The sequence below is a fragment of the Schistocerca cancellata genome, chromosome 2 (assembly GCF_023864275.1).
Source record: "Schistocerca cancellata isolate TAMUIC-IGC-003103 chromosome 2, iqSchCanc2.1, whole genome shotgun sequence".
Taxonomy (NCBI): domain Eukaryota; kingdom Metazoa; phylum Arthropoda; class Insecta; order Orthoptera; family Acrididae; genus Schistocerca; species Schistocerca cancellata.
The window spans coordinates 851,941,624-851,957,595 of NC_064627.1; the positions used below are offsets into that span (position 1 = coordinate 851,941,624).

Consider the following 15,972-nt stretch of genomic DNA (forward strand, 5'->3'; position numbering starts at 1 on the left):
GTTCAAAAATTTTTGTTGCAGCGTTGTGCACCCCGCTTTGTGTCTAAAGACAACGTTAATGCGGAATAATGAATATTATTTTTCCTTTTGGTGTTGTAATTATATACCTCATTGATCCTTTTGAACCGTAGTGGTATATTTACATCAAACTTCATGAGGGAATAAATATACCGTGACATCATAGTCTGAATGCCCTACTCCTTAAACAGACATCCGCAAGTTGCGTTGAGAGTAACATAAAAAGCAAACTAGCACTGGCAAAAAGAGCACTCCTGGCTAAGAGAAGTCAACTGATATCAAACATAGGCCTTAATTTGACGAACAAATTCCTGAGAATATACGTTTCGAGCACAGCATTGAATTGTAGTGAAACATGGACTGTGGGAAAGCCGAAACAGAAGAGAATCGTAGCATTTGAGATGTGGTGCTACAGGTGAATGTTGAAAATTAGGTGGACTGATAAAGTCTGGCCAACGACCTTGCCGCAGTGGTAGCACCGGTTCCCGTCAGATCACCGAAGTTAAGCGCTGTTGGGCTGCGCTACTACTTGGATGGGTGACCATCCGGTCTGCCGGGCGCTGTTGGCAAGCGGGATGCACTCAGCCCTTGTGAGGCAACCTGAGGAGCTACTTGACTGAGAAGTAGCGGCTCCGGTCTTGTAAACAGAAATACGGCCGGGAGTGCGGTGTGCTGACCACATGCCCCTCCGTACCTGCATCAGTGACGCCTGTGGGTTGAGGATGACACGGCGGCCGGTCGGTACCATTGGGCCTTCATGGCCTGTTCGGACGGTGAGAGAGAGAGAGAGAGAGATAAGGTAAGGAATGAGAAGGTGCTCCTGAGAGCCGGCGAGGAAAGCAATATTTGGAAAACACTGACGAGAAGATGGAACAGAATGGTAGCACATTTGTTAAGACATCACGGAGTAACTTCCGTGGTACTTGAGGCAGCTGCAGCGGACAAAAACGGAGACCGGAACACATCCTTCAAATAATTTAGGAAGTAGGTTGCAAGTGCTGCTCTAAGATGAAAAGGTTGGCATAGGATAGGAATTCGTGATGGGTTGCATGAAACGAATCAGAAAACCAGAGGGCTAATGACACACGTCCTCACGTGTTTGAGAATGAAAACAGTGAATGTAAAATGGAGCTGGAAGCTTAAGATACGTGCTTGAAAATGACCAAAGATTGAAATTCGCCAATTGCATAGATAATATTTAAGAAATATTAAAATCTGTAGAGAAAGATTAATGAGAACGGTGTTAATGGCTGTCTCCTGCCTGAAAATCACAAAAGAGCTCGCTCTCAGCACACGAGGTTTTAAACCCGTTCTATCTGCCACTAACGGAATCCTTTATAAATCAGATCAAGACTGCACGGAATTCTAAGAACTGATATACACATGTACCTATTCGAATTTAAACTTGTGAAAATATTACTACCCACAGACAAACCAGAACGACTGGATTGCGTAACAAGATTGTTGTGCGAGCCGAAGAACAGTAATTCTACACGAAGCTAATCAAGAGTAACAACCCTAGCTGCAACATTGGCGTACTTATCAAACACAAACACCTTTGCCCAAAATAAGTTTGTGACTACGCTTAAAGTCTAAATTATACAAACAGCAGAGCGCACTAAGTTGTATTTAGAGATAAAGGGAAAAATAGTGGGAAAAGAATATTTCATATGCTACAAGATGTTGAATGAAGAATTCGTGTCGGACATTTGTTTGTCAACAAAGAAGCGCTGCTTCGGTGGCGCTACCTGGAAAACAATGCAGATAAATGTGTCCATGGTGGAGTTTAGCACTGTCAACTATTCATGATTAGTTATCGAAGTTGGAGCATTTCTTGTAACAGGAACTTACAGACAGACAATTAATGATGTAGCACCATGTAGCTCTCGGAAAGCCGAAAAAAAAGAAGTTCGCAGTAGACGTTCGAAGGTATTTATCGCCATGAATAGAAATTTACGGAAAAGGCATAGAGAGCTGACCAAGGTTTTCAACGAGAGAATTTCGGACTGTGGAAAATGAAGGGTTGGTGTATCCATCATACATACCCAGAGGAAACATTTGAGCCAAAAAATTTTGAAAGGTTTCTGTCAACGAGACATGCAGAATTTCGTACCGTGTGTGTTGTTCATGGCGGAGGCTCCATCAGTGACGATGAGTTTTTTCTCCTTTCTTTTTCAAAGGCATATTCACATTCAGGAGTGGGATTAAAATTCAGGGGAAATGATATCAATCATAAGATTCGCAAATGACACTGCTCTCCTCAGCGAAAGTGCGGAAGAATTGTAGGGCCTGTTAAATAGAATGAATAGAAAAGACGAAAGAAATGAGGAGTTGGAGAAATAAGATTAGGACAAGCTTAACATTAAAACTAGGGACCACGAAGCGAAGGAATTTTCATACTTTGCGAGAAAAGAAAAACAGACCAGCACAAGGGAAATTGGCATTCCAGGCCTTAGGAAGTATCAAATATCGGCCCCAATTTCAGGATTATACCTGTGAGAATGCGTCTGAAGCACAGCATTGTACAGAAGTGAATCGTGGATTGTGGGAAAACCGGAACAGAAGAGAATCGAAACATCTGAGATGTGGTGCTACAGATGAATGTTGAAAATTAGGTGGGCTGATAAGATAAGGAATGAGGAGGTACTCCACAGACTCGACGAGGAGGGGTATATAGAGAAAACATTGGAATACGGAGGGGTAGGGTGAAAAGACATTTTTACTACATCAGGAAATAACTCCCATGGTATTAGAGAGTACTACAGAGGATAAAAGCTAAAGCTAGTTGGATTACACCCATCAAACAGTAGAGGTACAGTAGAGGTCGTTCAAAAAAATGGTTCAAATGGCTCTAAGCACTATGAGACTTAACATCTGAGGTCATCAGTCCTCTAGACTTAGAACTAATTAAACCTAACTAACCTAAGGACACCACACACATCCATGCCCAAGGCAGGTCGTTCGGTGCAAGTTCTACACTGATATGAAGAGGTTGGCACAGGACAAGAATTCTTGGTGGACGATATCAAACTTCATTTCTATTAGTCTGCACGTATTCCAGGTACTTCAATTCGTTCAAAGTTATGCCCGTCTGCAACAATGCAGGGAAGGAGAGCTCGACGGTGTGATATAACGAGATATTTTGTTTTATAATCATTCACTATAGGTCCAGTTTTTTTTCGCATTGTGGATAAATCGGGAAGTATCAGCTCATACTTGTGCCAGGCTTCGCCAAGAATCACATCGGCGGCAAATGCCAGGATTGTGTCTTCTCGCTCCATTTGAATTTCTTTGTTTCGACAGTTGTCACGGTATACCTTTTCCATCGCCAAGTTGAATAGTATTGCCACCAGTGGATCTCCTTGTCTCAATCCATTTCGAATACTCAATAGTGGCAATAGTTGGTTGCTGAATATTGCATGACAAATTAATTGAGTGTCGCAAGCTGCATTTAGTCGGGTGAACTTCAGTTTTCCATAACATGGAACGGCCTATGCTGTCATAAGCTTGTCAAAAATCAATGAAGATGAGGTGTAATTCCCGATTTTCTGTCATCTGCCTAAAGGTAAACATGTAATCATGAATCGACGTCCAGAGACGAAGCCACGTTGATAGAGGCCTACAGTTCATTCAGCCAGTGGCTTCATGCGATTTAACAGCAGCGTTGTAAAGACTTAATAACCAATTTGAAGTATTGTAATCCCTCTGGAGTAAGATACTTGTGTAGTATCATCCTTCTTGAAGATGGGACAAACACTTGCTCCTTCCGTTCTTTACGAATTATTTCTCATGTCGAGATCGTAGATATTAACAGCCTCAACGTATTCATTAATGTTTCGACTCAAATTTAAATTTCTGATTCGGAGCCAAGTTCCTACCAAGTCGGGGAGTTTTATAAAGATGATAAACCTCGATGCTGGCGCTGTTTTGCAACACAATAAGTTTGTCCCATAAGGAAAACTCCTACCAGTAAGATGTAAACGACGCCATCTTCTAGATCCTCTAGTCATAAGATACTTCGTGTTCTGCAAACTTTGTCCCGGCTCATACAACAGTCGTGAACGTGTTTCGGGAGCACTTCTGAAATCAAATCATGACTTACAATGTGCTTAACAGGAGACCGACGCAAAAGTACCAACAGCTGCTATTAGCATCTTACTCCGGTCCGTTCGCGACAGCGAGTATTCGTTCTATGAGGGCAGACGCACCACTTGCCCCTGAAAGCTGTCGGCTTGCCTCGTGACCAGGATCAACAAGTGTCTGTCACATGACACCCGCCTGTGTGTGTGTGGAGGCGTGGCTCGCGTCACACAGTGCGTCAGTGCCGCTGACGTCTGGTCAGCTGTCAGCTTCCCGTCTTGACCGACGCGTCTGTTTGTGCGAGTGCGTACACGTGCTTGCGTGCGTGCGGCGCGTTTCTGTATATATATATATATATATATATATATATATATATATATATATATGTGTGTGTGTGTGTGTGTGTGTGTGTGTGTGAGTGGGGTTGGGTGTGTCGGCCACTAACCTTAGATGCTATGCCGGACACTGTACTTAGCTTCATTACTAATGTCAAATTTACAGGAGAGTAATATCGCCAAAGTGCCAAAACAAAGAAATTAATTTGGGAAATGTGTTATCAACTGATTATTGTGAGGAAACACTGTTTCTTCTAAGTGGGGCTTAAGTGCGTTGCTGTATCTAGGAAGTGGACTACAATAAATAAATAAAAAAGTATTAGGTCTACAACTATGCCTCCGTTGTAGCAGCAAGTGCTGATACAGGTGATAGTTCGTAAGTGTCATACAGTAAACTTTGACATAATGCCATCAGAATATTAGTCAATTTGTGCTTGCGTCATAAAGTCATTCTCGATTGAATACGTCTACTTACGACCACAGTTCTCGTCATTTGCGGAAGTTTTCTTATTTTGATCGTCGTTGTAACTTTCAGCAAGTGTAGTATTATTCCATGAGATTTCGGGATTGCAGCCGAATCATATTGACTTCTTGCCACATTATTTCCGGCTGCAATCCCGAAGCATCACAGAAAATTCAGTAGGCTGGGAAAATTTCAAGAATCGCAACTGAAGTATTGTTTTTTCAGGATAAATTTCAGTGTTCAGTTGACAAAATTTTCATTATCTTTACCAGTTTCGACAAATTAATTCGTCATATTCAGAAGCCAACAAAATTACGAATATTATAAATCTTTAGACCTTGACTTTACATTTATGTGAAGTATAAAAAATGTATTACAGAAACTTATTTAGTTTAGCAGACAGTCAACATTTTCTCCATAGATGGATAATGGCATTATATGTTCAGAAATTTACGTTTTGCATGTCGTTACTTTAAATACTGTCTGATAATTTACAAATACTGAATCACGTCTATGTATCGGTTATGCTAGCAGCAACGCATGTATATAAAAGCACATATAAAAAATATAACGAAGGCATATAAAGACGTTATAGATAATATGCTAAACTAAGAAAGTTTCTGTAATACACTTTTTACTCTTCAGATAATGTACAGCCAAGGCATAAAGATTTATAATATGCCTAATTTTGTAAGATTCTGAAGATGACAAATTAATTTGTCGAAAGTGGTAAAGATAATAAAAATTTATTTACAACTGATGACTGAAATTTGTCCTGAAAAAAATTAATTTTCTGCTTTAACGTGAAGAAATCTGCGGCTCCGGCTGATAAAATGCTGGGTAAGACGTACCGTGAGGCACCTATTGGAGAAAGAGCTTGCAGAGAATAGTTTCAACGCTTCAAGAACTGTGATTTTGACGTCAAAGACCGACATGGGTGTGGAAGAGAGGAGATTTTCGAAGCTACTGAAACCAGCGGAAACAATGATAGGAGATCGTTATCGAAAGTCGTTGATGTGTTTCAGCAGAGCACTGAGAGACAAACGGCCACAATACAGCGACAGACATTTTGCAGCATGACAGTGCTCGACCCCATGTCGCAAAACCCGTCAAAACATATTCGGAAACGTTGACATGGGAAATCATTCCCCACCTGCCATATCCTCCAGACTTGCTGCCTGTGACTACCACCTTTTTCTATCGATGGTGAATAGCCCGGCCGACCAGCACCTCCGGACATATTAAAAAGTGCAAAATTTGGTCTGTAACACCTATTTTTCACCTATTTTGTATCTGTATCGATATTTCTATCTCAAATTATAGTATCGCTTATGTATAATGTTGTAGCTGCCTTGGAAATTCTTTGACTATGTATACATGTTTCAGTTTTGTGAATTTTTTTATGTAGATGTATTCACACTTTTCGTCATTTATAGTCAATTCCCACTTTTCGCACCGAACAGATAATTCGTCTAAATCACTTTAAATTGGTTTTGATCTTTTGATGGCTTTACGAGACGACAAATGACAGCATCATCTGCACTATAGGAGGACTGCTCATTGTCTTCTAAATCCTTTACATACATTACGAATAGCAGACGGCCTATAACACTTCCTTTTACTTTTGTTTTATTCGGTGACCTTCATTGACTACAAACACTGACCTTTCTGACAGTATCACAACTGAGACGATACTCCGTACGCACACAATTTGATTAGAAATTTCTTGTGAGCAACGGTGTGAGAACCCTTCTGGAAATCTAGAAATATGGAATCAATTTGAGATCCCCTGTCGATAGTACTCATTACTTCGTGACAATAACGAGCTAGTTGTGTTTCACAAGAACATCATGTTCTGAATCCTCGTTGAGTACTTGGTAATACATCATTTTCTTCAGTGTAATTCCTAATGGTCTAACACAGTATATGTTCCAAAATCCTAATGCAAATCGACGTTAGTGATATGGGTTTGTAATTCAGCGCATTACTCATACTTCTTTTCTCGAGTGCTGCTGTGACCTGCGCAACTTTCTTCCGTCGAGCAGTTATATATTGTTGCTAAGTTTGGAGCTGTTGTACTAGCGTGTGGGAACGTAATTGGCATAAATCCGCATAGGAGGATTCTGCAGATGTGACGTTGCAGATGTAACGCGCTCAAATATTCATGGTCAGTTCTAGCCGTCTAGGGTTCCACAACTCATGCCTAGACGGAGTACGTCGAAGTAGAGGAGGTTCGGTAGAACGAGTGACAGCACAACGTTACATTTCACATCTTTCGGAAACATGTTTCGAAAGGTTTTTTAAGTGCGTAGAAGCAAGCGGTAGGCTTGCTGCATGTCATGACTAATTTCTGTCCAATTGATATGCTCATCCAATGGGACCCGACAGCAAACTTTTCAGACGCACTTTGTTCTGTATCAGTCACGGTGAATGAGTTACGTAATTAGATAAGCAGTTTAATGGGAACAGCAGCTGTACGTGTGACGCAAGGAGGAGGTGCGGCGTACACAGGGCCTAATTAGCACGTGAGCGATCCGATCGAAATGGCGCCAGGTCGAGCGGCATACGCCGGTCTAATTGAAATAATACCTGCTGCTGCAGGCGTGGGCCTAAAGGAAACCTAATTACGACGAGGTGATCCTGCAACAGCCGACAATGGCGGAGGCCAACTGCACGACCTCTGACACGTGACGAAAGCCATGTGCCGACGCCATTATGGATACGAAGTAATTCTGCCACAGATTCGTGCTGAACGACTCGTTTTAAAACTTCGCTTTCATCGACATGAATCTTTCTTCTTCTTTCGTTACGGATCACGTTTAATCCACCACGTTAACTTCACATTTTCTCCAACAATTCTTCGAATATCCAGTTTTTCTTTTCTCTTTTCTGCTATCCGTTTCCTTCTACACGTAACTGAAACTAAATGGTCAAGCAAATGTTCTGTCTCTAATGTCATCTTTACAGGAGCAGATTTCTTCTATATCCTTGTACAAACTCAAAAGCCAATTCCACTCGTCTTTTAATTTAGCAAAACGCTTTACAATTTTTCTTCCCACTCTACTCAGGCTCATTCTTTCGATGTGCCAGTAGAATATTAGTCCTCTTTTCCTAAATTCATTCGTAATTTTCTGTGCATGTTTTTATGCTTCTGTATAACTTCTTAATTTAAACGCTTCTACTATGACTGCATGTACTATCTCTCCCCTAACTTTTATTCTGTACTGATCCCAAAACTGATGTTTCTGATGGATATATGTAACATGGCGGTATTGGATATTGTAACATGGTGGTGTTACTGACTAGTAATGTTGAATTTTTTCATTTCTAGAGAGTACTTGTTTAAAAATTAGGAAAATGTTTTGTTGAGTGGAATGCTACGTCAGTTTGTCGTAATCTTGCTTGTAACTTATTTTTCCCTTCCATTAACGCTGATGATTTATGCTGGAGTATTTATATACACACTCCAAAAAAAGTTTTGCATCACCTCGGTTCCGAGAGTCCAAAACCAGTACAGAAAATTGGAATAGAGATCAACATAAACATCATTTCCGCCCTTTTTAGTGCTCATGAAAACCACCACATACACCGAGACCTTCAGAGGTGATTGTCCAGATTGCTGTACACACCGTTCCTCTTGCAAGATGGGGGCGTCCAGGAAGACGAACGCCTCGTCAATATACTGCCGATATGGTTGCACTATCGGTCGGAGGATTTCATTCATTTATCGTACAGGCGTTACGGCGCCTTCCATGACCACCAGCGGCGTACATCGGCCCCACATAATGCCACCCTAAAAGATCAGGGAACCTCCACCTTGCTGCACTCGCTGGACAGTGTGTCGAAGGCGTTCGCCCTGACCGGGTTGCCTCCAAACACGTCTCCGTGCGACGCTCATCGGTGAAGAGAACGTGATGCCGATTCGGCATGTTGTTGGGACCATCTCTAACGCGCTGAATGGTGTCGTGATTGCAAAGGTGGATCTCGCCATGGACGTCGGGAGTGAAGATGCGCATTATGCAGCCTATAGCGCACAGTTTTAGTCGTAACACAACGTCCTGTGGCTGCACGAAAAGCATTATTCAACATGGTGGCGTTACCTTCCGGGTTCATCCGTACCCTTGTTGAGAGCCCTTCCTGGCAGAAAGTGACAATGCGGACGCGGTCGAACAGCAGTATAGGCCGTCTAGGCATGGTTGAACTACAGACAACACGAGCCCTCAGAGAATGTTCGTCGTCGCAGATCAGAAATAGAAAAGATTAATATGATATTTATAAACTGCGGGAGCACCTAAGGAAAGGTCCCAGAATTAGAATAGTATCAGGAATACAATGGTTCAAATGGCTCTGAGCACTATGGGACTTAACAGCTGACGTCATCAGTCCCCTAGAACTTAGAACTACTTAAACCTAACTAACCTAAGGACATCACACACATCCATGCCCAAGGCAGGATTCGAACCTACGACCGTAGCGGTCGCGCTGTTCCAGACTGAAGCGCCTAGAACCGCTCGGCCACTCCGGCCGGCTACGAGTCGTGTACCTCCTTCCAGGTGGAATGATTGGAACAGATCGGCTGTCGGACCCCCTCCGTCTAATAGGCGCTGCTCTTGCATTGTTGTTTACATCTTTGGCCGGCTTTAGTGACATCTCTGAACAGTCAAAGGGGCTGTGTCTAAGATACAATATCCACAGTCAACGTCTATCTTCAGGAATTAGGGAACCGGGGTGATGCAAAACTATTTTTGATGTGTGTAGTTTTAAATTGGTGTAATTTTTGTTATACACTCCTCTTTGTAATATTATGCTGCCCTTGCCTGATGTATGCAGTTTCTGATCTGAAATGTAGGATGAATATCAGCAAAAGAGCGGCGGCCCAAGGCAGTGCACTGCAATGAACATACGCATGTCTTTGTGTGTGTGTGTGTGTGTGTGTGTGTGGTGTGGGTGGGGGGAGGGGAGGGGGAAGGGGGGGGGGGCAAGCGCTACAATTTTCTGGTACCTCAATCATGTCACACGGGATAATGTTAGCCCTGCTCCAACTACTGTAACCATGCCTGTAGAATAAAGGCTTTGAATAAATGCCGCTACCTTGCAATGTGGCTACAAAAAAGTAATCGAAAATGGCGATAAATTCTTTGTTGCTGATGTGATGTTGTTTCTTACTGTATTGTTACAACATTTGGCCCTACAAAGAGCATGTAGAAGCATTAGTTATCTTTAATCTTCTTCTTTCCAAAACTTCTTCAACCTCTTACGATGGGTCTGTCATCTTTCCACTATCCATTTAAAATTCCGTTCTCTTACTTGTTTGACTGTGAACTTAACAATAGTCGATATTCAGTCTGTACGTCGTCCTTATAATTTTCAGTTGTCAGAGGATCAATTGCGACTCCTGCATTACCCTTTATAGTGCGGTCTAGGAAACGAACGCTGGTCTTCCTGGACCCTACCATAACGGGGAAGATTTCCTAGGTTTATCACGAGTTGTCCATTTGCACTACGTCTCCTTCTTTTCCGAGCAGCTGAACTAATCCTTCCGTCACAGAATAAAGCTATTCTGAGCTCTGGTGCCGTCTTTCTTCTTAGATCCGGATATTTTCCTCACTAGCTATCGGTCCATCTTCTCTATGTCTTGGACGTGGGTGGTTAATGACGATCACTCATATATGTACAGAACAACTGTCAAGTACTGGCGAAGTTTTGACTTGCTGGGGAGGTGTTTCTCACTATAAATAATCCTTATGATTCTGTAGGCTTTATGCAGTATTTCCGAAAAAGTTATATTTCTTACTGCATCTTTCCAAATTTCAACAACGTTCTTGAAGTGTTGAACATGAGTCGTGATGGATTACGGACGTGTTCGGAGTCCGGGTACTGTGTGTTTTCATGAGATTTGAAGGCCAGTTACGACAGCGATGTTAGATAACTTCTCTAAGGCATGTCTCGCTTCAGTAAGAGTCTGTTGACAGGTCGTCGGAAAAGGTAAGATATTTGACATTGATTCGTTTATTTAATCCAGGTATTGCTTTCTACCGCTTTGATGACTGAAGAAAAGTGCAGATAACTCATCACTTTTCTATACCTCTGGTTATTTCAAAGCTTCGGAGATTTCGACTACGATTTTTACCTTAGGGTTTGTGTGTTTTAAAGCCTGTTGAAATAGGTTGACTTCAAGTCGAGAGGGACAGGACAGATGATAAGACCACGTAAGAGATGGCTGTACCTTGTTGACCTGAGCAGGTGAAATCACCTTACCCATGCAAGGAGAAGGAGAAGAAGATGAAGAAAGAGAAGGATCCCTAAGAACCGTTACACCCATGTAATTATATCACTTGACCGATTCCAAATGTGACCCACTGATAGGGTACTACATTTTTGGTTTTGTAAAGTGCACATTATTAACACAGCAGCCATGTCGTACATTGAACTACGTGGTGTGGTTAAATGAGTCAAGGACATTTTCTTGCCGGCCGGAGTGGCGGTGCGGTTCTAGGCGCTACAGTCTGGAGCCGAGCGACCGCTACGGTCGCAGGTTCGAATCCTGCCTCGGGCATGGATGTGTGTGATGTCCTTAGGTTAGTTAGGTTTAATTAGTTCTAAGTTCTAGGCGACTGAGGACCTCAGAAGTTAAGTCGCATAGTGCTCAGAGCCATTGGAACCATTTTTTTGACATTTTCTTCTGGAACTATACTCATGTCCATGGGCGCAGATCTAGTACGATATTTAATTTCTATAGCGTGGTCTATCTGAGATATTAACTGTTATTCGTTTCACACAAAATTAGCAGATAATATTAAATATCTGTGTCAATTAAAATGTGCGTTATTCTCGATGAATATCAGAATACCATTTTGTTGACTGATACAGAATCATAGCTCCTCCCTGTTCCTGACAGTTTAGCGACGTAAAATTCTTTGATCGCAAGAAGCGACAGATTTAACGTACTCTCTTCCATTATACCACTTAAGAAAACTAAACAGCATGTCACAACAGAAACTCTTTCAGAGAGTCAAAACCATTTTACTACTCCATTATCATTCAGATCTTTAAATTATATGGGGAGTAATAGCAATTATTTTAGTAGATGGTATTAACAAGACATTCCATTTAAAACTTATGTCAAATGTTAATTTGTTACAGACGCGGTTGTTTTCGCGTAAGTCTTCATTTCGCGTGTTGGTGTACCACTTGCTATGAGTTTGTATACCGATTGTCACTTTTGATTCAAATTTAGGATGTGAAGTTGTGCTGCGTTTACAAAAACGAATTTTTCATCTCTCATCCTGATTGTTATTTGATGGTCAGTTCTGTTTTATTTTTAAGAATTTAGTATATATTCACAAATGCTTGGTATGCCGATACAGTATTTCATTACGGGTTTTTTAATGGAACTTCTGTTGCTGACTGTCGAAAATACGATAACCGCGGGCTACCATATTCAAGAGTGTTCGCTCACGTTTCCACTGAACTGCGTTGTTACGTGCTCAGAAAATATTACTCAGTTAGTAGAATGCAGTTCTTCAGGAAGCACACGTAGAATTTCTAAACTGATGTTACACATACAATAATATGGAGGAAATTACGTAAACACGATCTCTATCCTTATGGATTACAGCTGATTAAGCACATTCGAGAAGGAATGTAGACGACTGGAATTTTGCCGTTGGAAAACTGCAAATCGATGAGTGATTCCATGAATACTGTTTACTGACAAAGCCACTTTCACTCCTGACAATATCAACAACTCTCGTAGCTCACATTGGTGGGTCGCTCGAACACCACATGACTTTGTGGAGACTCATTTTCGAGAACACGTCTGTGTAAACATATGGTGTGGTATAATCAGTTGACTAGTTCTGTTATGTTGTCACGTTATGTACATGTTATTGGAAACGAGCTTTCAGCGTTGTTGTGAGAGGTTCCTTTGGCTAAAAGGGTGGATGTGTTCTACCAAAGCGCACCCGCACATTCCAGTCGTCAAGAGGCACCTCAGTCTAAACCTAACATTCCTTGCAATACGCATCGGTAGAAACAGTCATGTTGCTTGTAGCTCAAGGTTCCCGATCGTTACCCCTTTATATACTTGCCTATGAGGATGGTTTAAAAGTGAAGTGTACAGGTAAGAAATGTGGCCAGACTCTCAGGAAACATTCCTCACAAGAAGAAGGGAAAAATATGTTACATGCACACGGGTCAGAAAATGTTTTATTTCCATATTAGTGCTCAAATTTTACAACTATTCAACACGTTAATAAAGGGAAACACAAAAGAAAACAACGTATTAGAACGGTATGGAACACTTTCCTAGGGTTGAGGGTGGACACATTGTTGAATCAACCGTTCGCAGAAGTGAAGCTGTGCAAGAAAATCAGTAACTCGTAGTGCCGTCACAGGCTATACGTGGTACGGATACAAAAGGTTCTCATGTAGCACCCTCGAGACAGTCATGCCGTTAAAATTACTTGTTGCAGGTTTGTTTACGCTGACAAAAGGATTATAGTCAACTGCACGAAGAAGTTTTTTCTCCATCTGATGTGTCTTCGTCCTTCTAGGCCTCTCCCAGTCGCGAGTAAGTAGGATTAAACGTTCTATGCTCCATAAGACGACGGTCATTTGTTTTTAAACGCTCTCCGGCAGAGGCACCGTTGTTTTGGCAATCCCTTCCGATATAGAAGATGAGTGACACGACGATTACTGTGTGCTAATCCGTACGACAAATTGGAAGAGAATTAGAAAATGAGCTCTAGCATGGAGCTAAAACATCCTGGACGAATGTCCACACAGCATATTTTCTTCATTTACATGTGAGACTATTTAAAATTAGTACAGAAACCAGATGGCAGTTATAAGAGTCGAGGGGCATGAAAGGAAAGCAATGGTTGGGAATGGAGTGAGACGGTGTTGTAGCCTATCCCCGATGTTATCCAATCTGAATACTGAACAACCGGTAAAGGAAACAAAAGAAAAATTCGGAGTAGGAACTAAAATCCATGGAGAAGAAACAAAACCTTTGAGATTTGCCTATGACATTGTAATTCCGGCAGAGACAGCATAGGACCTGGAAGAGCAGTTAAAAGGAATGCACAGTGTCTTGAAAGGAGGATACAAGATGAACATCAACAAAAGCAAAACGAGGACAATGGAATGCAGCTGAATTAAATCGGGTGATGCTAAGGGAATCAGGTTAGGAAATGAGACACTTAAAGTAGTAAATGAATTTTGCTATTTGGGTAGAAAAATAACTTATGATGCTCGAAGTAGAGAGGATATAAAATGTATATTGTCAATGGCAAGAAAAGCATTTCTAAAGAAGAGAAATTTGTTAACATCGAGTATAGACTTAAGTGTCAGGAAGTCGTTTCTGAAAGTATTCTGTATGGCGTGTAGCCATGTACGGAAGTGAAACATGGACGATTAATTGTTTAGACAAGAAGAGAATAGAAGCTTTCGAAATGTGGTGCTACAGAAGAATGCTGAAGATTAAATGGATAGATCACATAACTAATGAGGAGGTACTGAATACAATTGAAGAGAAATTTGACCAGAAACTTGACTAGAAGAAGGGATCGGATGGTAAGACATGTTCTGAGGCCAATTTAGTACTGGAGGGCAGCGTGGAGGGTAAAAATCGAAGAGGGAGACCAAGAGATGAATACACTAAGCAGATTCAGAAGGATGTAGGTTGCAGCAGGTACTGGGAGAAGAAAAAGCTGGCACAGGATAGAATAGCATGGAGAGCTGCATCAAACCAGTCTCAGGACTGAAGACCACAACAACAACAACAACGTGTGAGTAACCAACGTCTCCTGAATGTTTGACCACATCTCTTTGTTACAGCCGGCCGGTGTGGCCGAGCGGTTCTAGGTGTTTCAGTCTGGAACCGCGTGACCGCTACGGTCGCAGGTTCGAATCCTGCCTCGGGCATGGATGTGTGTGATGTTCTTAAGTTAGTTAGATTTAAGTAGTTCTAAGTTCTATGGGACTGATGACCTCAGATGTTAAGTCCATTAGTGCTCAGAGCAATTTGAACTCTTTGTTACACCCTGTATTTAATATTCCTCGCGGAACATCCTTATCATCGTCATCAACAAAAATCATCTGACAGCCATCGAAAACGCATGCATTAGCGACCTCTGCTCCAGGCAGGTTAAACTGTTGGAGATTTCGTGTGATTGCGGTCTATATCGTCCGCAAACTGTCACTGCGAATGTGAAACCTGGTGCTGCAGCACCGACGTAGTAAGATAGGCAACCGTTACACTAGTACTGAACAGCAGGTTGCATAACAGTTCAGGAGACATTCGCAGACTGACGCCAGCAATAATCTTCCGCTGAAACTTCCCAACAACTGTATGAAGTTTGCCAAATAAGTATTAATAATAGAGCACAAAAATTATTTTCGAAGCTCATGTACCTATTTTCCTCTTACGTGTTATTTTATTATACAGTCACGGAAGGATTAGACTGATTTAGGAGTAATTTTATGGTTGAAACTTCTTTTTTAGACAGTACATGTGGGCGAATTTTATTTTGATAGCAAACAAAAGCAAGAATACATATAAAGATAGCACATGTGTACAAACGTAAGAAAAGCGTACAATTCGTGTGATCCATTGCGTGTAAAAGATTTCAGTGCGCCTACCAACGTTTGAGCAAGCTTCTACATCTACACATACGTCCATTCTCTGAAAACCACTGAGCATTGAGTGGATCATGGACCTTCCCACTGAACCAGTATTAGAGCTTCTTCGCGTATAAATCACGTATGGAGCATGGGAAGAATGATTGTTTAACGCCCCTGTGTACGCTCTTATTAGTCCAATATTTGCGATGCCTAGGAGATTGTAGGTTCCTTGCTGGTTCTAGAAACTTACAAAGTAGGCTTTTAGGAGATAGTTTGCATCTATCTTCAAGCGTTAGCCAGTTCTCTTTCTAAGCATGTCAGTGGCGCTCTGTCGTGGATCAAACAAACCTGTGACTCATCGTGCTGCTCTTTATACCTGCATACGTTCAGTATCACCTATTGGTCCTGTTTGGTATGGCCCCTGCAGACTTGGGCAGTATTCTAGGATGG

The 15,972-nt window shown here is 41.7% G+C and overlaps 1 pseudogene; it reads left to right on the forward strand.

Annotated features, from left to right (window-relative positions):
* The first annotated feature begins 469 nt into the window (after nucleotides 1-469).
* Nucleotides 470-587, forward strand: LOC126163693 (5S ribosomal RNA; annotated as a pseudogene).
* Nucleotides 588-15,972: the final 15,385 nt, after the last annotated feature.